Here is a 23,354-nt window from a genome sequence, read left to right on the forward strand (position 1 = left end):
GAGTTGGAGGGCTTGGGGGAGTAGGAGATCTTGCGGGAGTAGGAGATCTTGGGGGAGTAGGAGTATTTGGGGGAGTAGGAGAGCTTGGGGGAGTAGGAGCGCTTGGGGGAGTAGGAGAGCTTGGGGGAGTAGGAGAGCTTGGGAGAGTAGGAGAGCTTGGGGGATTAGGAGTGCTTGGGGGAGTAAGAGAGCTTGGGGGAGTAAGAGAGCTTGGTGGAGTAAGAGAGCTTGGGGAGTAAGAGAGCTTGAGGGAGTAAGAGAGCTTGGGGGAGTGGGAGAGCTTGGGGGAGTATGAGAGCTTGGGGGAGTAGAGCGCTTGGGGGAGTAGGAGAGCTTGGTTAGTAGGAGAGCTTGGGGGAGTAGGAGAGTTTGGGAGAGTAGGAGAGATTGGGAGAGTAGGAGAGATTTGGGGAGTAGGAGAGCTTGTGGGAGTAGGAGAGCTTGGGGGAGTAGGAGAGCTTGGGGGAGTCAGAGATCTTGAGGCAGTAGGAGAGTTTGGGGGAGTAGGATATCCTGGGGGAGTAGGAGTGCTTGGGCGAGTAGGAGAGCTTGGGGGAGTAAGAGAGCTTGGTGGAGTAAGAGAGTTTGGGGAGTAAGAGAGCTTGGGGGAGTAAAAGAGCCTGGGGGAGTCGGAGAGCTTGGGGGAGTAGGAGAGCTTGGGGGAGTAGGAGCGCTTGGGGGAGTAGGAGAGCTTGGGGAAGTATGAGATCTTGGGGGAGTAGGAGATCTTGGGGGAATAGGAGAGTTTGGGGGAGTAGGAGAGCTTGCGGGAGTAGGAGAGCTTGGGGGAGTAGGAGAGCTTGGGGGATTAGGAGAGCTTGGGAGATTAGGAGAGCTTTGGGGAGTAGGGGAACTTGTTGGAGTAGGAGAGCTTCGGGGAGTAGGAGAGCTTGGGGGAGTAGGAGAGCTTGGGGGATTAGGAGAGCTTGGGGGAGTAGGAGTGCTTGGGGGAGTAGGAGAGCTTGTGGGAGTAGGAGAGCTTGGGAGAGTAGGAGAGCTTGGTGGAGTAGGAGAGCTTGGGAGAGTAGGAGAGCTTGGCGGAGTAGCAGATCTTGGGGCAGTAGGGGAGCTTGTGGGAGTAGGAGCGCTTGGGGGACTAGGAGAGCTTGGGGGATTAGGAGAGCTTGGGGGAGTAAGAGAGCTTGGGGCAGTAGGCGAGCGTCGGGGGGTAGGAGATCTTGGGGGAGTAGGAGAGCTTGGGCGAGTAGGAGAGCTTGGGGGAGTAAGAGAGCTTGGTGGAGTAAGAGAGCTTGAGGAGTAAGAGAGCTTGGTGGAGTAAGAGAGCTTGGGGGAGTAGGAGAGCTTGGGGGAGTATGAGAGATTGGGGGAGTAGTAGAGCTTGGGCGAGTAGGAGAGCTTGGTGGAGTAGGAGAGCTTGGGGGATTAGGAGACCTTGGGGGAGTAGGAGAGCTTGGGGGAGTAGGAGAGCTTGGTAGAGTAAGAGAGCTTGGCGGAGAAGGAGAACTTGGGGCAGTAGGAGAGCTTAGGGGAGTAGGAGAGCTTGGGGGAGTAGGAGAGCTTACAGATGTAGGAGATGTAACAGAATTATGAAAGCTTGGGAGAGTAGGAGAGCTTGTGGTAGTAGGAGAGCACACCGGAGTACGAGAGCTTTGCGGAGTCGGAGAGCTTGGGGGAGTCGGCGAGCTTGGGGGAGTAGGAGAGCTTGGAGGCTTAGGAGAAATTGGCAGAGTCGGAGAGCTAGGGGGAGTAAGAGAGCTTGGGGGAGTAAGAGAGCTTGGGGGAGTAAGAGAGCTTGGGGGAGTAGGAGATCTTGCGGGAGTAGGAGATCTTGGCGGAGTAGAGCGCTTGGTAGAGTAGGAGAGCTTGGTTAGTAGGAGAGCTTGGGGGAGTAGGAGAGCTTGGGGGAGTAGGAGAGTTTGGGAGAGTAGTAGAGATTGGGAGAGTAGGAGAGCTTTGGGGAGTAGGAGAGCTTGTGGGAGTAGGAGAGCTTGGGGGAGTAGGAGAGCTTGGGGGAGTCAGAGATCTTGAGGCAGTAGGAGAGTTTGGGGGAGAAGGATATCCTGGGGGAGTAGGAGTGCTTGGGCGAGTAGGAGAGCTTGGGGGAGTAAGAGAGCTTGGTGGAGTAAGAGAGCTTGGGGAGCAAGAGAGCTTGGAGGAGTAAAAGAGCCTGGGGGAGTAGGAGAGCTTGGGGGAGTAGGAGAGCTTGGGGGAGTAGGAGCGCTTGGGGGAGTAGGAGAGCTTGGGGAAGTATGAGATCTTGGGGGAGTAGGAGATCTTGGGGGAGTAGGAGAGTTTGGGGGAGTAGGAGAGCTTGGGGGAGTAGGAGAGCTTGGGGGAGTAGGAGAGCTTGGGGGATGAGGAGAGCTTGGGAGATTAGGAGAGCTTTGGGGAGTAGGAGAACTTGTGGGAGTAGGAGAGCTTCGGGGAGTAGGAGAGCTTGGGGGAGTAGGAGAGCTTGGGGGATTAGGAGAGCTTGGGGAAGTAGGAGTTCTTGTGGGAGTAGGAGAGCTTGGGGGAGTAGGAGAGCTTGGGAGAGTAGGAGAGCTTGGTGGAGTAGGAGAGCTTGGGAGAGTAGGAGAGCTTGGCGGAGTAGGAGATATTGGGGCAGTAGGAGAGCTTAGGGGAGTAGGAGAGCTTGGAGGAGTAGGAGAGCTTGGGGGCGTAGGAGAGATTGGGGGAGTCGGAGAGCTTGGGGGAGTAGGAGAGCTTGGGAGTGTAGGAGAGCATGGGGGAGTAGGGGAGCTTGTGGGAGTAGGAGAGCTTGGGGGAGTAGGAGAGCTTGGGGGAGTAGGAGAGCTTGGGAGATTAGGAGAGCTTTGGGGAGTAGGGGAGCTTGTGGGAGTAGGAGCGCTTGGGGGACTGGGAGAGCTTGGGGGATTAGGAGAGCTTGGGGGAGTAAGAGAGCTTGGGGCAGTAGGCGAGCGTGGGGGGGTAGGAGATCTTGGGGGAGTAGGAGAGCTTGGGCGAGTAGGAGAGCTTGGGGGAGTAAGAGAGCTTGGTGGAGTAAGAGAGCTTGAGGAGTAAGAGAGCTTGGTGGAGTAAGAGAGCTTGGGGGAGTTGGATAGCTTGGGGAGTATGAGAGCTTGGGGGAGTAGGAGCGCTTGGGGGAGTCGGAGAGCTTGGGTAGTAGGAGAGCTTGGGGGAGTAGGAGAGCTTGGGGGAGTAGGAGAGTTTGGGAGAGTAGGAGAGATTGGGAGAGTAGGAGAGCTTTGGGGAGTAGGAGAGCTTGTGGGAGTAGGAGAGCTTGGGGGAGTAGGAGAGCTTGGGGAAGTATGAGAGCTTGGGGGATTAGGAGAGCTTGGGCGAGTAGGAGAGCTTGGTGGAGTAGGAGAGCTTGCGGGATTAGGAGAGCTTGCGGGAGTAGGAGAGCTTGGGGGAGTAGGAGAGCTTGGTAGAGTAGGAGAGCTTGGCGGAGTAGGAGAACTTGGGGCAGTAGAAGTGCTTAGGGGAGTAGGAGAGCTTGGGGGAGTAGGAGAGCTTACAGATGTAGGAGATGTAACAGAATTATGAAAGCTTAGGAGAGTAGGAGAGCTTGTGGGAGTAGGAGAGCACACCGGAGTAGGAGAGCTTTGCGGAGTCGGAGAGCTTGGGGGAGTCGGCGAGCTTGGGGGAGTAGGAGAGCTTGGAGGAGTAGGAGAAATTGGCAGAGTCGGAGAGCTAGAGGGAGTAAGAGAGCTTGGGGGAGTAAGAGAGCTTGGGGGAGTAAGAGAGCTTGGGGGAGTGGGAGAGCATGGGGGAGGTGCAGAGCTCGGGAGAGTAGGAGAGCTTGGGGGAGTAGGAGAGCTTGGGGGAGTAGGAGAGCTTGGGAGAGTCGGAGAGATTGGGGGAGTAGGAGATCTTGGGGAATAGGAGATCTTGGGGGAGTAGGAGAGTTTTCTTGGAGTAGGAGAGCTTGGGGGAGTAGGAGAGCTTGGGAGATTAGAAGAGCTTTGGGGAGTAGGGGAGCTTGTGGGAGTAGGAGAGCTTGGGGGAGTAGGAGTGCTTGGGGGATTAGGAGAGCTTGGGGAGTCAGAGATCTTGGGGCAGTAGGAGAGTTTGGGGGAGTAGGATATCCTGGGGGAGTAGGAGTGCTTGGGCGAGTAGGAGAGCTTGGGGGAGTAAGAGAGCTTGGTGGAGTAAGAGAGCTTGGGCGTAAGAGAGCTTGGGGGATTAGGAGAGCTTGGGAGATTAGGAGAGCTTGGGAGAGTCGGAGAGATTGGGGGAGTAGGAGATCTTGGGGGAGTAGGAGATCTTGGGGGAGTAGGAGAGTTTTCTTGGAGTAGGAGATCTTGGGGGAGTAGGAGATCTTGGGGGAGTAGGAGAGTTTGGGGGAGTAGGAGAGCTTGGGGGAGTAGGAGAGCTTGGGGAGTAGGAGAGCTTGGGGGATTAGGAGAGCTTGGGAGATTAGGAGAGCTTTGGGGAGTAGGAGAGCTTGTGGGAGTAGGAGAGCTTCGGGGAGTAGGAGAGCTTGGGGGAGTAGGGGAGCTTGGGGGATTAAGAGAGCTTGGGGGAGTAAGAGAGCTTGGGGAGTAACAGAGTTTGGGGGAGTAAGAGAGCTTGAGGGAGTAAGAGCGCTTGGGGGAGTAAGAGAGCTTGCGGGTGCAAGAGAGCTTGGGGAGTAGGAGAGCTTGCGGGAGTAGGAGAGCTTGGGTGCGTAGGAGAGATTGGGGGAGCCGGAGAGCTTGGGGGAGTAGGAGAGCTTGGGAGTGTAGGAGAGCTTGGGGGCGTAGGAGAGCTTGGGGCGTATGAGAGCTTGGGGGAGTATGAGAGCTTGGGGTGTATGAGAGATTGGGGAAGCAGGCGATCTTGGGGGAGTAGTAGAGCTTGTGGGAGTGGGAGTGCTTGGGCGAGTAGGAGAGCTTGGGGGAGTAAGAGAGCTTGGGGGAGTAGGAGAGTTTGGGGGAGTAGGAGAGCTTGGGGGAGTAGGAGAGCTTGGGGGAGTAGGAGAGTTTGGGTGAGAAGGAGAGCTTGCGGTGATCGCGGAGCTTGGGGGAGTAGGAGAACTTGGTAGAGTAGGAGATCTTGGGGGAGTAAGAGAGCTTGGGGAGTAACAGAGTTTGGGGGAGTAAGAGAGATTGAGGGAGTTAGAGAGCTTGGGGAGTAGGAGAACATGGGCGAGTAGGGGTGCTTGGGGGAGTAGGAGAACTTGGGGGATTCGGGGAGCTTGGGGGAGTAGGAGAACTTGGCACAGTAGGAGAGCTTGGGGGAGTAACAGAGATTGGGGGAGTAAGAAAGCTTGGGGCAGTAGGAGATCTTGGGGGAGTAGGAGATCTTGATGGAGTAGGATAGCTTGGGCGAGTAGGAGAGCTTGGGGGAGTAAGAGATCTTGGTGGAGTAAGAGAGCTTGGGGAGTAAGAGAACTTGGGGGAGAAAGAGAGCTTGGGGGAGTATGAGAGCTGAGGGGAGTAGGAGAACTTGGGGGAGTAGGAGAGATTGGGAGAGTTGGAGAGCTTGGGGGAGTAGGAGATCTTGCGGGAGTAGGAGATCTTGGGGGAGTAGGATAGTTTGGGGGAGTCGGAGAGCTTGGGGGTTAGGAGAGCTTGGGGAGTAGGAGAGCTTGGGGGAATAGGAGAGCGTGGGAGAGTAGGAGAGCTTTGGGGAGTAGGGGAGCTTGTGGGAGTAGTAGCGCTTGGAGGACTAGGAGAGCTTGGGGGATTAGGAGAGCTTGGGGGAGTCAGGGAGCTTGGGGCAGTAGGAGAGCTTGGGGGAGTAGGAGATCTTGGGGGGAGTAGGAGAGCTTGGGCGAGTAGGAGAGCTTGGGGGAGTAAGGGAGCTTGGTGGAGTAAGAGAGCTTGGGGAGTAAAATAGCTTGGAGGAGTAAGAGAGCTTGGGGGAGTGGGAGAGCTTGGGGGAGTATGAGAGCTTGGGGGAGTAGGAGCGCTTGGGGGAGTAGGAGAGCTTGGGTAGTAGGATAGCTTGGGGGCGTATGAGAGCTTGGGGGCGTATGAGAGCTTGGGGGTGTGAGAGAGCTTGGGGGAGTATGAGAGCTTGGGGGAGTAGGAGCGCTTGGGGGAGTAGGAGAGCTTGGGTAGTAGGAGAGCTTGGGGGAGTAGGAGAGCTTGGGGGAGTAGGAGAGCTTGGGGGAGTAGGAGAGTTTGGGAGAGTAGAAGAGATTGGGAGAGTAGGAGAGATTGGGAGAGTAGGAGAGCTTTGGGGAATAGGAGAGCTTGCGGGAGTAGGAGAGCTTGGGGGAGTAGGAGAGCTTGGGGGAGTATGAGAGCTTGGGGGAGTAGGAGAGCTTGGTAGAGTAGGAGAGCTTGGCGGAGTAGGAGAACTTGGGGCAGTAGGAGAGCTTAGGGGAGTAGGAGAGCTTGGGGGAGTAGGAGAGCTTGGGGGAGTAGGAGAGCTTGGGGGATTCGGAGAGCTTGGGGGAGTAGGAGAGCTTGGGTGAGTAGGATAGCTTGGGGGCGTATGAGAGCTTGGGGGCGTATGAGAGCTTGGGGGTGTGAGAGAGCTTGGGGTGTATGAGAGCTTGGGGGAGTAAGAGAGCTTGCGGGTGTAAGAGAGCTTGGGGAGTAGGAGCTTGGAGGAGTAGGGGAGCTTGGGGGAGTAGGAGACCTTGGGCGAGTCGGAGAGCTTGGGGGATGAAGAGAGCTTGAGGGAGGAATTAAGGTTGGGGGAGAAAGAGAGCTTGGGTGAGTAAGAGAGCTTGGGGAAGTATATGAGCTTGGGGGAGTAGTAGAGCTTGTTGGAGTGGGAGAGCCTGGGCGAGTAGGAGAGCTTTTCGGGAGTAAGAGAGCTTGAGGCAGGAAGAAAGCTTGGGGGAGAAAGAGAGCTTGGGGGAGTAAGAGAGCTTTGGGGAATAGGAGAGCTTGGGGGAGTAGGAGAGCTTGGGGGAGTAGGAGAGTTTGGGGGAGTAGGAGAGCTTGGGGAGTCGCGGAGCTTGGGGGAGTCGGAGAACTTGTCAGAGTAGGAGAGCTTGGGGTAGTAAGAGAGCTTGGGGAGTAAGAGAGCTTGGGGGAGTAAGAGTGCTTGGGGGAGTGGGAGAGCTTGGCGGAGTCGGAGAGCTTGGGGGAGTAGGTGCGCTTGGGGGAGTAGGAGAGCTTGGGGGAGTAGGAGAGCTTGGGGGAGTAGGAAATCTTGGGGGTGTAGGAGAGCTTGGGAGAGTTGGAGAGCTTGGGGGAGTAGGAGAACTTGGGAGAGTAGGAGATCTTGGGGGAGTAGGAGAGTTTGGGGGAGTGGCAGAGCTTGGGGGAGTAGGAGAGTTTGGGGGAGTAGGAGAGCTTGGGGTGTAGGAGAGCTTGGGAGAGTAGGAGAGCTTTGTGGAGTAGGGGAGCTTGTGGGAGTAGGAGCGCTTGGGGGACTAGGAGAGCTTGGTGGATTAGGAGAGCTTGGGGGAGTCAGAGAGCTGGGGCAGTAGGAGAGCTTGGGGTGTAGGAGAGCTTGGGGGAGTGGGAGAGCTTGGGGGAGTATGAGAGCTTGGGGGAGTAGGAGCGCTTGTGGGAGTAGGAGAGCTTGGGGGAGTAGGAGAGCTTGGGGGAGTAGGAGAGTTTGGGAGAATAGGAGAGATTGGGAGAGTAGGAGAGCTTTGGGGAGTAGGAGAGCTTGTGGGAGTAGGAGAGCTTGGGGGAGTAGGAGAGCTTGGGGGAGTATGAGAGCTTGGGGGAGTAGGAGAGCTTGGGGGAGTAGGAGAGCTTGGGGGTTTAGGAGAGCTTGAGGGAGTAGGAGAGCTTGGGCGAGTAGGAGAGCTTGGGGAAGTGGGAGAGCTTGGGGAGTAGGAGAGCTTGGGGGAGTGGGAGAGCTTGGGGGAGTATGAGAGCTTGGGGGAGTAGGAGCGCTTGTGGGAGTAGGAGAGCTTGGGGGAGTAGGAGAGCTTGGGGGAGTAGGAGAGTTTGGGAGAATAGGAGAGATTGGGAGAGTAGGAGAGCTTTGGGGAGTAGGAGAGCTTGTGGGAGTAGGAGAGCTTGGGGGAGTAGGAGAGCTTGGGGGAGTATGAGAGCTTGGGGGAGTAGGAGAGCTTGGGGGAGTAGGAGAGCTTGGGGGTTTAGGAGAGCTTGGGGGAGTAGGAGAACTTGGGGGAGTAGGAGAGCTTGGTAGAGTAGGAGAGCTTGGCGGAGTAGGAGAACTTGGGGCAGTAGGAGAGCTTAGGGGAGTAGGAGAGCTTGGGGGAGTCGGAGAGCTTGGGGTAGTAGGAGAGCTTGGGGGAGTCGGAGAGCTTGGGGGAGTAGGAGAGCTTGGGAGAGTAGGAGAGCTTGTGGGCGTATGAGAGCTTGGGGGCGTTTGAGAGCTTGGGGGAGTGATAGAGCTTGGGGTGTATGAGAGATTGGGGGAGTAAGAGAGCTTGGGGGAGGAAGAGAGCTTGAGGGAGGAAAAAAGGTTGGGGGAGAAAGAGAGCTTGGGGGAGTAAGAGAGCTTGGGGACGTAGGCGAGCTTGGGGGAGTAGTAGAGCTTGTGGGAGTGGGAGAGCTTGGGCGAGTAGGGGAGCTTTTCGGGAGTAAGAGAGCTTGAGGGAGGAAGAAAGCTTGGGGGAGAAAGAGAGCTTGGGGGAGTAAAATAGCTTTGGGGAATAGGAGAGCTTGGGGGAGTAGGAGAGCTTGGGGCAGTAGGAGAGTTTGGGGGAGTAGGAGAGCTTGGGGGAGTCGCGGAGCTTGGGGGAGTAGGAGAACTTGTCAGAGTAGGAGAGCTTGGGGTAGTAAGGGAGCTTGGGGAGTAAGAGAGTTTGGGGGAGTAAGAGAGCTTGAGGGAGTAAGAGAGCTTGGGGGAGTAAGAGAGATTGCGTGTGTAAGAGAGCTTGGGGAGTAGGAGCTTGGGGGAGTAGGGGAGCTTGGGGGAGTAGGAGACCTTGGGGGAGTAAGATAGCTTGGGAGAGTAGGAGAGCTTGGGGAACAGGTGATCTTGTGGGAATAGGAGAGCTTGGGGGAGTACGAGCGCTTGCGGGTGTAGGAGAGCTTGAGGGAGAAGGAGAACTTGGCAGAGTAGGAGAGCTTTGGGGAGTAAGAGAGCTTGGGGGAGTAAGAGAGCTTGGTGGAGAAAGAGAGCTTGGGGGAGTAAGAGAGCTTGGGGGAGTGGGAGAGCTTGGTTGAGTAGGAGAGCTTGGGGAGTAGGAGAGCTTGGGGGAGTAGGAGAGCCTGGGGGAGTAGGAGAGCCTGGGTGTATATGAGAGCCTGGGGGAGTATGAGAGGCTGGAGGAGTATGAAAGGCTGGGGGATTATGAGAGGCTGAGGGAGTATGAGATGCTGTGGGAGTATGAGAGGCTTGGGGAGTATGAGTGCCTGGGGGAGTATGAGAGACTGGGGGAGTATGAGATCCTGGGGGAGTATGAGAGGTAGGGGGAGTATGAGAGCCTGGGGGGAGTATGAGAGCCTGGGAGAGTATGAGAGGCTGGGGGAGTATGAGAGGCTGGGGGAGTATAAAAGCCTGGGGGAGAATGAGCTCATGGACGATTATGAGAGCTTGGGGGAGTAGGAGAGCTTGGGGGAGTAGGAGAGCTTGGGAGAGCAGGAGAGCTTGGGGGAGTAGGAGAGCTTGGGGGAGTAGGAGAGCTTGGGGGAGTAGGAGATCTTGGGGGAGTAGGAGAATTGGGGAATTAGGAGAGCTTGGGTGAGTAGGAGAGCTTGGGGGAGTAGGATAGCTTGGGAGAGTAGGAGTGCTTGGCGGAGTAGGAGAACTTGGGGCAGTAGGAGAGCTTAGGGGAGTAGGAGAGCTTGGGGGAGTATGAGAGCTTGGGGAAGTAGGAGAGCTTGGGGGAGTAGGAGAGCTTGGTAGAGTAGGAGAGCTTGGCGGAGTAGGAGAACTTGGGGCAGTAGGAGAGCTTGGGGGAGTAAGAGAGCTTGGTGGAGAAAGAGAGCTTGGGGGAGTAAGAGAGCTTGGGGGAGTAAGAGAGCTTGGGGGAGTAAGAGAGCTTGGGGGAGTATGAGAACTTGGGGGTGTAAGAGAGCTTGGAGGAGTAGGAGAACTTGGCAGAGTAGGAGAGCTTGGGGGAGTTAGAGAGCTTGGGGGAGTAAGAGAGCTTGGGGGAGTAAGAGAGCTTGGGGGAGCAGGAGAGCTTGGGGGAGTAGGAGTGCTTGGGGGAGTAGGAGAGCTTGGGCGAGTAGTAGAGCTTGGGGGAGCAGTAGAGCTTGGGGGAGTAGGAGAGCTTGGGGAGAAGGAGAGCTTGGGGGAGTAGGAGAACTTGGCAGAGTAGGAGAGCTTGGAGGAGTAAGAGAGGTTGGGGGTGTAAGAGAGCTTGGGGGTGTAAGAGAGCTTGGGGGAATACGAGAGCTTGGGGGAGTAGGAGAGCTTGCGGGAGTTGGAGAGCTTGGAGGAGTAGGAGAGATTGGGGGCGTTAGAAAGCTTGGAGGAGGAGGAGAAGGAGAGCTTACCGTAGTAGGACAGCTTGGGGGAGAAGGGTAGCTTGGGGAAGCAGGAGAGCTTACCGGAGTAGGAGAGACTGGTGGAGTAGTAGAGCTTGGGAGAGTAGGAGAGCTTGGGGGAAGAAGAGAGCTTGGGGGAGTAGGAGAGCTTGGGGTAGTAGGACAGCTTTGGGGAGTAGGAGAGCTTGGGGGAGTGGGAGAGTTTGGGGGAGAAGGAGTGCTTGGGGGAGAAGGAGAGCTTGTGGGAGAAGGAGAGCTTGGGGGAGTAGCAGAGCTTGGGGGAGTAGGAGAGCTTGGGGGAATAGGAGAACTTGGGGGAGTGGGAGAGCTTGGTTGAGTAGGAGAGCTTGGGGAGTAGGAGAGCTTGGGGGAGTAGGAGAGCCTGGGGGAGTAGGAGAGCCTGGGTGTATATGAGAGCCTGGGGGAGTATGAGAGGCTGGAGGAGTATGAAAGGCTGGGGGATTATGAGAGGCTGAGGGAGTATGAGATGCTGTGGGAGTATGAGAGGCTTGGGGAGTATGAGTGCCTGGGGGAGTATTAGAGACTGGGGGAGTATGAGATCCTGGGGGAGTATGAGAGGTAGGGGGAGTATGAGAGCCTGGGTGAGTATGAGAGCCTGGGAGAGTATGAGAGGCTGGGGGAGTATGAGAGGCTGGGGGAGTATAAAAGCCTGGGGGAGAATGAGCTCATGGACGATTATGAGAGCTTGGGGGAGTAGGAGAGCTTGGGGGAGTAGGAGAGCTTGGGAGAGCAGGAGAGCTTGGGGGAGTAGGAGAGCTTGGGGGAGTAGGAAAGCTTGGGGGAGTAGGAGATCTTGGGGGAGTAGGAGAATTGGGGAATTAGGAGAGCTTGGGTGAGTAGGAGAGCTTGGGGGAGTAGGATAGCTTGGGAGAGTAGGAGTGCTTGGCGGAGTAGGAGAACTTGGGGCAGTAGGAGAGCTTAGGGGAGTAGGAGAGCTTGGGGGAGTATGAGAGCTTGGGGAAGTAGGAGAGCTTGGGGGAGTAGGAGAGCTTGGTAGAGTAGGAGAGCTTGGCGGAGTAGGAGAACTTGGGGCAGTAGGAGAGCTTAGGGGAGTAGGAGAGCTTGGGGGAGTAGGAGAGCTTACAGATGTATGAGATCTAACAGAATTATGAAAGCTTGGGGGAATCGGCGAGCTTGGGGGAGTAGGAGAGCTTGGAGGAGTAGGAGAAATTGGCAGAGTCGGTGAGCTTGGGGGAGTAAGAGAGATTGGGGGAGTAAGAGAGCTTGGCGCAGTCGGAGATCTTGGCGGAGTAGGAGATCTTGGGGGAGTAGGAGTGCTTGGGCGAGTAGGAGAGCTTGGGGGAGTAAGAAAGCTTTTTGGAGTCATAAAGCTTGGGGAGTAAGAGAGCTTGTGGGAGTAGGAGAGCTTCGGGGAGTAGGAGAGCTTGGGGGAGTAGGAGAGCTTGGGAGATTAGGAGAGCTTGGGTGAGTAGGAGAGCTTGGGGGAGTAGGAGAGCTTGGGAGAGTAGGAGAGCTTGGTGGAGTAGGAGAGCTTGGGAGAGTAGGAGAGCTTGGCGGAGAAGGAGATCTTGGGGCAGTAGGAGAGCTGAGGCGAGTAGGAGAGCTTGGGGGAGTAGGAGAGCTTGGGGCGTAGGAGAGATTGGGGGAGACGGAGAGCTTGGGGGAGTAGGAGAGCTTGGTAGTGTAGGAGAGCTTGGGGGCGTATGAGAGCTTGGGGCGTATGAGAGCTTGAGGGAGTATGAGAGCGTGGGGTGTATGAGAGCTTGGGGAAGTAGGCGAGCTTGGGGGAGTAGTAGAGCTTGTGGGAGTGGTAGAGCTTGGGCGAGTAGGAGAGCTTGGGGGAGTAAGAGAGCTTGGGGGAGTAGGAAAGCTTGAGGGAGTAGGAGAGCTTGGGGGTGTAGGAGAGCTTGGGGGAGTAAGAGAGCTTGGGGGAGTAGGAAAGCTTGAGGGAGTAGGAGAGCTTGGGGGTGTAGGAGAGCTTGGGGGAGTAGGAGAGTTTGTGTGAGTACGAGAGCTTGCGGTGATCGCGGAGCTTGGGGGAGTAGGAGAACTTGGTAGAGTAGGAGAGCTTGGGGGAGTAAGAGATCTTGGGGAGTAACAGAGTTTGGGGGAGTAAGAGAGCTTGAGGGAGTAAGAGAGCTTGGGGGAGTAAGAGAGCTTGCGGGTGTAAGAGAGCTTGGGGAGTAGGAGAGCTTGGGGGAGTAGGCGAGCTTGGGGGAGTAGGAGACCTTGGGCGAGTAAGAGATCTTGGGGGAGGACGAGAGCTTGGGGGACTAAGAGAGCTTGGGGGAGTAAGATAGCTTGTGGGAGTAGGAGAGCTTGGGAACCGGTGAGCTTGTGGGAAAAGGAGAGCTTTGGGGGAGTACGAGCGCTTGCGGGTGTAGGAGAGCTTGAGGGAGAAGGAGAACTTGGCAGAGTAGGAGAGAGTGGGGGAGTAAGAGATCGTGGGGGATTAAGAGAGCTGGGTGGAGAAAGAGAGCTTGGGGGAGTAAGAGAGCTTGGGGGAGTAAGAGAGCTTGGGGGAGTAAGAGAGCTTGGGGGAGTAACAGAGCGTGGGGGTGTAAGAGAGCTTGGGGCAGTAGGAGAACTTGGCAGAGTAGGAGACCTTGGGAGAGTTAGAGAGCTTGGGGGAGTAAGAGAGCTTTGGGGAGTAAGAGAGCTTGGGGGAGTAGGAGAGCTTGGGGGAGAAGGAGAGCTTGGGCGAGTAGGAGAGCTTGGGAGAGTAGGAGAGCTTGGGAGAGTTGGAGGGCTTGGGGGAGTAGGGGATCTTGCGGGAGTAGGAGATCTTGGTTGAGTAGGTGTGTTTGGGGGAGTAGGAGAGCTTGGGGGAGTAGGAGAGCATGGGGGAGTAGGAGAGCTTGGGGGAGTAGGAGAGCTTGGTGGAGTAAGAGAGCTTGGGGAGTAAGAGAGCTTGGGGGAGTAAGAGAGCTTGGGGGAGTGGGAGAGCTTGGGGGAGTAGGAGAGCTTGGGGGATTAGGAGAGCTTGGGGGAGTAGGAGAGCTTGCGGGAGTAGGAGAGCTTGGTAGAGTAGGAGAGCTTGGCGGAGTAGGAGAACTTGGGGCAGTAGGAGAGCTTAGGGGAGTATGAGAGCTTGGGGGAGTAGGAGAGCTTAGAGATGTAGGAGATCTAACAGAATTATGAAAGCTTGGGAGAGTAGGAGAGCTTGTGGGAGTAGGAGAGCACACCGGAATTGGAGAGCTGACCGGAGTAGGAGAGCTTTGCGGAGTCGGAGAGCATGGGGGAGTCGGCGAGCTTGGGGGAGTAGGAGAGCTTGGAGGTGTCGGAGAAATTGGCAGAGTCGGAGAGCTTGGGGGAGTAAGAGAGCTTGGGGGAGTAAGAGAGCTTGGGGCAGTCGGAGATCTTGGCGGAGTAGGAGATCTTGGGGGAGTAGGAGTGCTTGGGCGAGTAGGAGAGCTTGGGGGAGTAAGAGAGCTTTTTGGAGTCAGAAAGCTTGGGGAGTAAGAGAACTTGGGGGAGTAGGAGAGCTTGGGTAGTAGGAGAGCTTGGGGGAGTAGGAGAGTTTGGGAGAGTAGGAGAGAGTGGGAGAGTAGGAGAGCTTTGGGGAGTAGGAGAGCTTGTGGGAGTAGGAGAGCTTGGGGGAGTAGGAGAGCTTGGGGGAGAATGAGAGCTTGGGGGATTAGGAGAGCTTGGGGGAGTAGGAGAGCTTGGTAGAGTAGGAGAGCTTGGCGGAGTAGGAGAAATTGGGGCAGTAGGAGAGCTTAGGGGAGTACGAGAGCTTGGGGGAGTAGGAGAGCTTACAGATGTAGGAGATCTAACAGAATTATGAAAGCTTGGGAGAGTAGGAGAGCTTGTGGGAGTAGGACAGCACACCGGAATTGGAGAGCTGACCGGAGTCGGAGAGCTTGGGGGAGTAGGAGAGCTTGGAGGAGTAGGAGAAATTGGCAGAGTCGGAGAGCCTGGGGGAGTAAGAGAGCTTGGGGGAGTAAGAGAGCTTGGGGGAGTAAGAGAGCTTGGGCCAGTCGGAGATCTTGGCGGAGTAGGAGATCTTGGGGGAGTAGGAGTGCTTGGGCGAGTAGGAGTGCTTTGGGGAGTAAGAGAGCTTTTTGGAGTCAGAAAGCTTGGGGAGTAAGAGAGCTTGTGGGAGTAGGAGAGCTTCGGGGAGTAGGAGAGCTTGGGGGAGTAGGAGAGCTTGGGGGATTAGGAGAGCTTGGGGGAGTAGGAGAGCTTGGGGGAGTAGGAGAGCTTGGGAGAGTAGGAGAGCTAGGTGGAGTAGGAGAGCTTGGGAGAGTCGGAGATCTTGGCGGAGAAGGAGATCTTGGGGCAGTAGGAGAGCTTAGGGGAGTAGGAGAGCTTGGGGGAGTAGGAGAGCTTGGGGGCGTAGGGGAGATTGGGGGAGCCGGAGAGCTTGGGGGAGTCGGAGAGCTTGGGAGTGTAGGAGAGCTTGGGGGCGTATGAGAGCTTGGGGCGTATGAGAGCTTGAGGGAGTATGAGAGCTTGGGGTGTATGAGAGCTTGGGGAAGTAGGCGAGCTTGGGGGAGTAGTAGAGCTTGTGGGAGTGGTAGAGCTTGGGCGAGTAGGAGAGCTTGGGGGAGTAAGAGAGCTTGGGGGAGTAGGAGAGCTTGGGGGAGTAGGAGAGCTTGGGGGAGTAGGAGAGTTTGGGTGAGTACGAGAGCTTGCGGTGATCGCGGAGCTTGGGGGAGTATGAGAACTTGGTAGAGTAGGAGAGCTTGGGGGAGTAAGAGAGCTTGGGGAGTAACAGAGTTTGGGGGAGTAAGAGAGCTTGAGGGAGTAAGAGAGCTTGGGGGAGTAAGAGAGCTTGCGGGTGTAAGAGAGCTTGGGGAGTAGGAGAGCTTGGGGGAGTAGGCGAGCTTGGGGGAGTAGGAGACCTTGGGCGAGTAGGAGATCTTGGGGGAGGACGAGAGATTGGGGGAGTAAGAGAGCTTGGGGGAGTAAGATAGCTTGTGGGAGTAGGAGAGCTTGGGAACCGGTGAGCTTGTGGGAATAGGAGAGCTTTGGGGGAGTACGAGCGCTTGCGGGTGTAGGAGAGCTTGAGGGAGAAGGAGAACGTGGCAGAGTCGGAGAGAGTGGGGGAGTAAGAGATCGTGGGGGAGTAAGAGAGCTTGGTGGAGAAAGAGAGCTTGGGGAATAAGAGAGCTTGGGGGAGTAAGAGAGCTTGGGGGAGTAAGAGAGCGTGGGGGTGTAAGAGAGCTTGGGGGAGTAGGAGAACTTGGCAGAGTAGGAGACCTTGGGGGAGTTAGAGAGCTTGGGGGAGTAAGAGAGCTTGGGGGAGTAAGAGAGCTTGGGGGAGTAGGAGAGCTTGGGGGAGAAGGAGAGCTTGTGCGAGTAGGAGAGCTTGGGGGAGTAGGAGAGCTTGGGAGAGTTGGAGGGCTTGGGGGAGTAGGAGATCTTGCGGAAGTAGGAGATCTTGGGGGAGTAGGAGTGTTTGGGGGAGTAGGAGAGCTCGGGGGAGTAGGAGAGCTTGGGGGAGTAGGAGAGCTTGGGGGAGTAGGAGAGCTTGGGAGAGTAGGAGAGCTTTGGGGAGTAGGGGACCTTGTGGGAGTAGGAGCGCTTGGGGGACTAGGAGAGCTTGGGGGATTAGGAGAGCTTGGGGGAGTAAGAGAGCTTGGGGGAGTAAGAGAGCTAGGTGGAGTAAGAGAGCTTGGGGAGTAAGAGGGCTTGGGGGAGTAAGAGAGCTTGGGGGAGTGGGAGAGCTTGGGGGAGTATGAGAGCTTGGGGGAGTAGGAGCGCTTGGGGGAGTAGGAGAGCTTGGGTAGTAGGAGAGCTTGGGGGAGTAGGAGAGTTTGGGAGAGTAGGAGAGAGTGGGAGAGTAGGAGGGCTTTGGGGAGTAGGAGAGCTTGTGGGAGTAGGAGAGCTTGGGGGAGTAGGAGAGCTTGGGGGAGAATGAGAGCTTGGTGGATTAGGAGAGCTTGGGCGAGTAGGAGAGCTTGGTGGAGTAGGAGAGCTTGAGGGATTAGGAGAGCTTGGGGGAGTAGGAGAGCTTGGGGGAGTAGGAGAGCTTGGTAGAGTAGGAGAGCTTGGCGGAGTAGGAGAACTTGGGGCAGTAGGAGAGCTGAGGGGAGTAGGAGAGCTTGGGGGAGTAGGAGAGCTTACAGATGTAGGAGATCTAACAGAATTATGAAAGCTTGGGAGAGTAGGAGAGCTTGTGGGAGTAGGAGAGCACACCGGAATTGGAGAGCTGACCGGAGTAGGAGAGCTTTGCGGAGTCGGAGAGCTTGGGGGAGTCGGCGAGCTTGGGGGAGTATGAGAGCTTGGAGGAGTAGGAGAAATTGGCAGAGTCGGAGAGCTTGGGGGAGTAAAAGAGCTTGGGGGAGTAAGAGAGCTTGGGGGAGTAAGAGAGCTTGGGGCAGTCGGAGATCTTGGTGGAGTAGGAGATCTTGGGGGAGTAGGAGTGCTTGGGCGAGTAGGAGAGCTTGGGGGAGTAAGAGAGCTTTTTGGAGTCAGAAAGCTTGGGGAATAAGAGAGCTTGGGGTAGTAAGAGAGCTTGGGGGAGTGGGAGAGCTTGGGGGAGTTGGAGAGCTCGGGGGAGTAGGAGCGCTTGGGAGAGTAGGAGAGCTTGGGGGAGTAGGAGAGCTTTGGGGAGTAGGAGAGCTTGGGAGAGTCGGAGAGATTGGGGGAGTAGGAGAACTTGGGGGAGTAGGAGATCTTGGGGGAGTAGGAGAGTTTTCTTGGAGTAGGAGACCTTGGGGGAGTAGGAGAGCTTGGGAGATTAGAAGAGCTTTGGGGTGTAGGGGAGCTTGTGGGATTAGGAGAGCTTGGGGGAGTAGGAGAGATTGGGGGATTAGGAGAGCTTGGGGGAGTCAGAGATCTTGGGGCAGTAGGAGAGTTTGGGGGAGTAGGAGAGCTTGGGGGAGCAGGAGAGCTTGGGCGAGTAGGAGAGCTTGGGGGAGTAGGAGAGCTTGGGAGAGTTGGAGGGCTTGGGGGAGTAGGAGATCTTGCGGGAGTAGGAGATCTTGGGGGAGTAGGAGTATTTGGGGGAGTAGGAGAGCTTGGGGGAGTAGGAGAGCTTGGGGGAGTAGGAGAGCTTGGGGGAGTAGGAGAGCTTGGGAGAGTAGGAGAGCTTGGGGGATTAGGAGTGCTTGGGGGAGTAAGAGAGCTTGGGGGAGTAAGAGAGCTTGGTGGAGTAAGAGAGCTTGGGGAGTAAGAGAGCTTGAGGGAGTAAGAGAGCTTGGGGGAGTGGGAGAGCTTGGGGGAGTATGAGAGCTTGGGGGAGTAGAGCGCTTGGGGGAGTAGGAGAGCTTGGTTAGTAGGAGAGCTTGGGGGAGTAGGAGAGTTTGGGAGAGTAGGAGAGATTGGGAGAGTAGGAGAGCTTTGGGGAGTAGGAGAGCTTGTGGGAGTAGGAGAGCTTGGGAGAGTAGGAGAGCTTGGGGGAGTCAGAGATCTTGAGGCAGTAGGAGAGTTTGGGGGAGTAGGATATCCTGGGGGAGTAGGAGTGCTTGGGCGAGTAGGAGTGCTTGGGGGAGTAAGAGAGCTTGGTGGAGTAAGAGAGCTTGGGGAGTAAGAGAGCTTGGGGGAGTAAAAGAGCCTGGGGGAGTAGGAGAGCTTGGGGGAGTAGGAGAGCTTGGGGGAGTAGGAGCGCTTGGGGGAGTAGGAGAGCTTGGGGAAGTATGAGATCTTGGGGGAGTAGGAGATCTTGGGGGAATAGGAGAGTTTGGGGGAGTAGGAGAGCTTGCGGGAGTAGGAGAGCTTGGGGGAGTAGGAGAGCTTGGGGGATTAGGAGAGCTTGGGAGATTAGGGGAGCTTTGGGGAGTAGGAGAACTTGTGGGAGTAGGAGAGCTTCGGGGAGTAGGAGAGCTTGGGGGAGTAGGAGAGCTTGGGGGATTAGGAGAGCTTGGGGGAGTAGGAGTGCTTGGGGGAGTAGGAGAGCTTGGGGGAGTAGGAGTGCTTGGGAGAGTAGGAGAGCTTGGTGGAGTAGGAGAGCTTGGGAGAGTAGGAGAGCTTGGCGGAGTAACAGATCTTGGGGCAGTAGGGGAGCTTGTGGGAGTAGGAGCGCTTGGGGGACTAGGAGAGCTTGGGGGATTAGGAGGGCTTGGGGGAGTAAGAGAGCTTGGGGCAGTAGGCGAGCGTCGGGGGGTAGGAGATCTTGGGGGAGTAGGAGAGCTTGGGCGAGTAGGAGAGCTTGAGGGAGTAAGAGAGCTTGGTGGAGTAAGAGAGCTTGAGGAGTAAGAGAGCTTGGTGGAGTAAGAGAGCTTGGGGGAGTAGGAGAGCTTGGGGGAGTAGGAGAGCTTGGGGGAGTATGAGAGCTTGGGGGAGTAGGAGAGCTTGGGCGAGTAGGAGAGCTTGGTGGAGTAGGAGAGCTTGGGGGATTAGGAGACCTTGGGGGAGTAGGAGAGCTTGGGGGAGTAGGAGAGCTTGGTAGAGTAAGGGAGCTTGGCGGAGAAGGAGAACTTGGGGAAGTAGGAGAGCTTAGGGGAGTAGGAGAGCTTGGGGGAGTAGGAGAGCTTACAGATGTAGGAGATGTTACAGAATTATGAAAGCTTGGGAGAGTAGGAGAGCTTGTGGTAGTAGGAGAGCACACCGGAGTAGGAGAGCTTTGCGGAGTCGGAGAGCTTGGGGGAGTCGGCGAGCTTGGGGGAGTAGGAGAGCTTGGAGGCTTAGGAGAAATTGGCAGAGTCGGAGAGCTAGGGGGAGTAAGAGAGCTTGGGGGAGTAAGAGAGCTTGGGGGAGTAAGAGAGCTTGGGGGAGTGGGAGAGCTTGGGGGAGTAGGAGAGCTTGGGGGATTAGGAGAGCTTGGGGTAGTCAGAGATCTTGGGGCAGTAGGAGAGTTTTGGGGAGTAGGAGAGCTTGGGGGAGCAGGAGAGCTTGGGCGAGTAGGAGAGCTTGGGGGAGTAGGAGAGCTTGGGAGAGTTGGAGGGCTTGGGGGAGTAGGAGATCTTGCGGGAGTAGGAGATCTTGGCGGAGTAGGAGTATTTGTGGGAGTAGGATAGCTTGGGGGAGTAGGAGAGCTTGGGGGAGTAGGAGAGCTTGGGGGAGTAGGAGAGCTTGGGAGAGTAGGAGAGCTTGGGGGATTAGGAGTGCTTGGGGGAGTAAGAGAGCTTGGGGGAGTAAGAGAGCTTGGGGGAGTAAGAGAGCTTGGGGAGTAAGAGAGCTTGAGGGAGTAAGAGAGCTTGGGGGAGTGGGAGAGCTTGGGGGAGTATGAGAGCTTGGGGGAGTAGAGCGCTTGGTGGAGTAGGAGAGCTTGGTTAGTAGGAGAGCTTGGGGGAGTAGGAGAGCTTGGGTGAGTAGGAGAGTTTGGGAGAGTAGGAGAGCTTTGTGGAGTAGGAGAGCTTGTGGGAGTGGGAGAGCTTGGGGGAGTAGGAGAGCTTGGGGGAGTCAGAGATCTTGAGGCAGTAGGAGAGTTTGGGGGAGAAGGATATCCTGGGGGAGTAGGAGTGCTTGGGCGAGTAGGAGAGCTTGGGGGAGTAAGAGAGCTTGGTGGAGTAAGAGAGCTTGGGGAGCAAGAGAGCTTGGGGGAGTAAAAGAGCCTGGGGGAGTAGGAGAGCTTGGGGGAGTAGGAGAGCTTGGGGGAGTAGGAGCGCTTGGGGGAGTAGGAGAGCTTGGGGAAGTATGAGATCTTGGGGGAGTAGGAGATCTTGGGGGAGTAGGAGAGTTTGGGGGAGTAGGAGAGCTTGGGGGAGTAGGAGAGCTTGGGGGAGTAGGAGAGCTTGGGGGATGAGGAGAGCTTGGGAGATTAGGAGAGCTTTGGGGAGTAGGAGAACTTGTGGGAGTAGGAGAGCTTCGGGGAGTAGGAGAGCTTGGGGGAGTAGGAGAGCTTGGGGGATGAGGAGAGCTTGGGGGAGTCGGAGTGCTTGTGGGAGTAGGAGAGCTTGGGGGAGTATGAGAGCTTGGGAGAGTAGGAGAGCTTGGTGGGGTAGGAGAGCTTGGGAGAGTAGGAGAGCTTGGCGGAGTAGGAGATCTTGGGGCAGTAGGAGAGCTTAGGGGAGTAGGAGAGCTTGGAGGAGTAGGAGAGCTTGGGAGTGTAGGAGAGCATGGGGGAGTAGGGGAGCTTGTGGGCGTAGGAGAGATTGGGGGAGTCGGAGAGCTTGGGGGAGTAGGAGAGCTTGGGAGTGTAGGAGAGCATGGGGGAGTAGGGGAGCTTGTGGGAGTAGGAGAGCTTGGGGGAGTAGGAGAGCTTGGGGGAGTAGGAGAGCTTGGGAGAGTAGGAGAGCTTTGGGGAGTAGGGGAGCTTGTGGGAGTAGGAGCGCTTGGGGGACTAGGAGAGCTTGGGGGATTAGGAGAGCTTGGGGGAGTAAGAGAGCTTGGGGCAGTAGGCGAGCGTGGGGGGATAGGAGTTCTTGGGGGAGTAGGAGAGCTTGGGCGAGTAGGAGAGCTTGGGGGAGTAAGAGAGCTTGGTGGAGTAAGAGAGCTTGAGGAGTAAGAGAGCTTGGTGGAGTAAGAGAGCTTGGGGGAGTTGGAGTGCTTGGGGGAGTATGAGAGCTTGGGGGAGTAGGAGCGCTTGGGGGAGTCGGAGAGCTTGGGGGAGTAGGAGAGCTTGGGGGAGTAGGAGAGCTTGGGAGAGTAGGAGAGCTTGGGGGATTAGGATTGCTTGGGGGAGTAAGAGAGCTTGGGGGAGTAAGAGAGCTTGGGGGAGTAAGAGAGCTTGGGGAGTAAGAGAGCTTGAGGGAGTAAGAGAGCTTGGGGGAGTGGGAGAGCTTGGGGGTGTATGAGAGCTTGGGGGAGTAGAGCGCTTGGTGGAGTAGGAGAGCTTGGTTAGTAGGAGAGCTTGGGGGAGTAGGAGAGCTTGGGGGAGTAGGAGAGTTTGGGAGAGTAGGAGAGATTGGGAGAGTAGGAGAGCTTTGGGGAGTAGGAGAGCTTGTGGGAGTAGGAGAGCTTGGGGGAGTAGGAGAGCTTGGGGGAGTCAGAGATCTTGAGGCAGTAGGAGAGTTTGGGGGAGAAGGATATCCTGGGGGAGTAGGAGTGCTTGGGCGAGTAGGAGAGCTTGGGGGAGTAAGAGTGCTTGGTGGAGTAAGAGAGCTTGGGGAGCAAGAGAGCTTGGGGGAGTAAAAGAGCCTGGGGGAGTAGGAGAGCTTGTGGGAGTAGGAGAGCTTGGGGGAGTAGGAGCGCTTGGGGGAGTAGGAGAGCTTGGGGAAGTATGAGATCTTGGGGGAGTAGGAGATCTTGGGGGAGTAGGAGAGTTTGGGGGAGTAGGAGAGCTTGGGGGAGTAGGAGAGCTTGGGGGAGTAGGAGAGCTTGGGGGATGAGGAGAGCTTGGGAGATTAGGAGAGCTTTGGGGAGTAGGAGAACTTGTGGGAGTAGGAGAGCTTCGGGGAGTAGGAGAGCTTGGGGGAGTAGGAGAGCTTGGGGGATGAGGAGAGCTTGGGGGAGTCGGAGTGCTTGTGGGAGTAGGAGAGCTTGGGGGAGTAGGAGAGCTTGGGAGAGTAGGAGAGCTTGGTGGAGTAGGAGAGCTTGGGAGAGTAGGAGAGCTTGGCGGAGTAGGAGATCTTGGGCAGTAGGAGAGCTTAGGGGAGTAGGAGAGCTTGGAGGAGTAGGAGAGCTTGGGGGAGTAGGAGAGCTTGGGAGAGTAGGAGAGCTTTGGGGAGTAGGGGAGCTTGTGGGAGTAGGAGCGCTTGGGGGACTAGGAGAGCTTGGGGGATTAGGAGAGCTTGGGGGAGTAAGAGAGCTTGGGGCAGTAGGCGAGCGTGGGGGGGTAGGAGTTCTTGGGGGATTAGGAGAGCTTGGGCGAGTAGGAGAGCTTGGGGGAGTAAGAGAGCTTGGTGGAGTAAGAGAGCTTGAGGAGTAAGAGAGCTTGGTGGAGTAAGAGAGCTTGGGGGAGTTGGAGTGCTTGGGGGAGTATGAGAGCTTGGGGGAGTAGGAGCGCTTGGGGGAGTCGGAGAGCTTGGGGAAGTATGAGAGCTTGGGGGAGTAGGAGAGCTTGGGCGAGTAGGAGAGCTTGGTGGAGTAGGAAAGCTTGCGGGATTAGGAGAGCTTGCGGGAGTAGGAGAGCTTGGGGGAGTAGGAGAGCTTGGTAGATTAGGAGAGCTTGGCGGAGTAGGAGAAATTGGGGCAGTAGGAGAGCTTGGAGGAGTAGGAGAAATTGGCAGAGTCGGAGAGCTAGGGGGAGTAAGAGAGCTTGGGGGAGTAAGAGAGCTTGGGGGAGTAAGAGAGCTTGGGGGAGTGGGAGAGCATGGGGGAGTAGCAGAGCTCGGGTAGAGTAGGAGCGCTTGGGAGAGTAGGAGAGCTTGGGGGAGTAGGAGAGCTTGGGGGAGTAGGAGAACTTGGGAGAGTCGGAGAGATTGGGGGAGTAGGAGATCTTGGGGGAGTAGGAGATCTTGGGGGAGTAGGAGAGTTTTCTTGGAGTAGGAGAGCTTGGGGGAGTAGGAGAGCTTGGGAGATTAGAAGAGCTTTGGGGAGTAGGGGAGCTTGTGGGAGTAGGAGAGCTTGGGGGAGTAGGAGAGCTTGGGGGATTAGGAGAGCTTGGGGAGTCAGAGATCTTGGGGCAGTAGGAGAGTTTGGGGGAGTAGGATATCCTGGGGGAGTAGGAGTGCTTGGGCGAGTAGGAGAGCTTGGGGGAGTAAGAGAGCTTGGTGGAGTAAGAGAGCTTGGGCGTAAGAGAGCTTGGGGGATTAGGAGAGCTTGGGAGATTAGGAGAGCTTGGGAGAGTCGGAGAGATTGGGGGAGTAGGAGATCTTGGGGGAGTAGGAGATCTTGGGGGAGTAGGAGAGTTTTCTTGGAGTAGGAGATCTTGGGGGAGTAGGAGATCTTGGGGGAGTAGGAGAGTTTGGGGGAGTAGGAGAGCTTGGGGGAGTAGGAGAGCTTGGGGAGTAGGAGAGCTTGGGGGATTAGGAGAGCTTGGGAGATTAGGAGAGCTTTGGGGAGTAGGAGAGCTTGTGGGAGTAGGAGAGCTTCGGGGAGTAGGAGAGCTTGGGGGAGTAGGAGAGCTTGGGGGATTAAGAGAGCTTGGGGGAGTAAGAGAGCTTGGGGAGTAACAGAGTTTGGGGGAGTAAGAGAGCTTGAGGGAGTAAGAGCGCTTGGGGGAGTAAGAGAGCTTGCGGGTGCAAGAGAGCTTGGGGAGTAGGAGAGCTTGCGGGAGTAGGAGAGCTTGGGTGCGTAGGAGAGATTGGGGGAGCCGGAGAGCTTGGGGGAGTAGGAGAGCTTGGGAGTGTAGGAGAGCTTGGGGGCGTAGGAGAGCTTGGGGCGTATGAGAGCTTGGGGGAGTATGAGAGCTTGGGGTGTATGAGAGAT

The sequence above is a fragment of the Pristiophorus japonicus genome, unplaced genomic scaffold (genome assembly GCF_044704955.1).
Source record: "Pristiophorus japonicus isolate sPriJap1 unplaced genomic scaffold, sPriJap1.hap1 HAP1_SCAFFOLD_83, whole genome shotgun sequence".
NCBI lineage: Eukaryota > Metazoa > Chordata > Chondrichthyes > Pristiophoridae > Pristiophorus > Pristiophorus japonicus.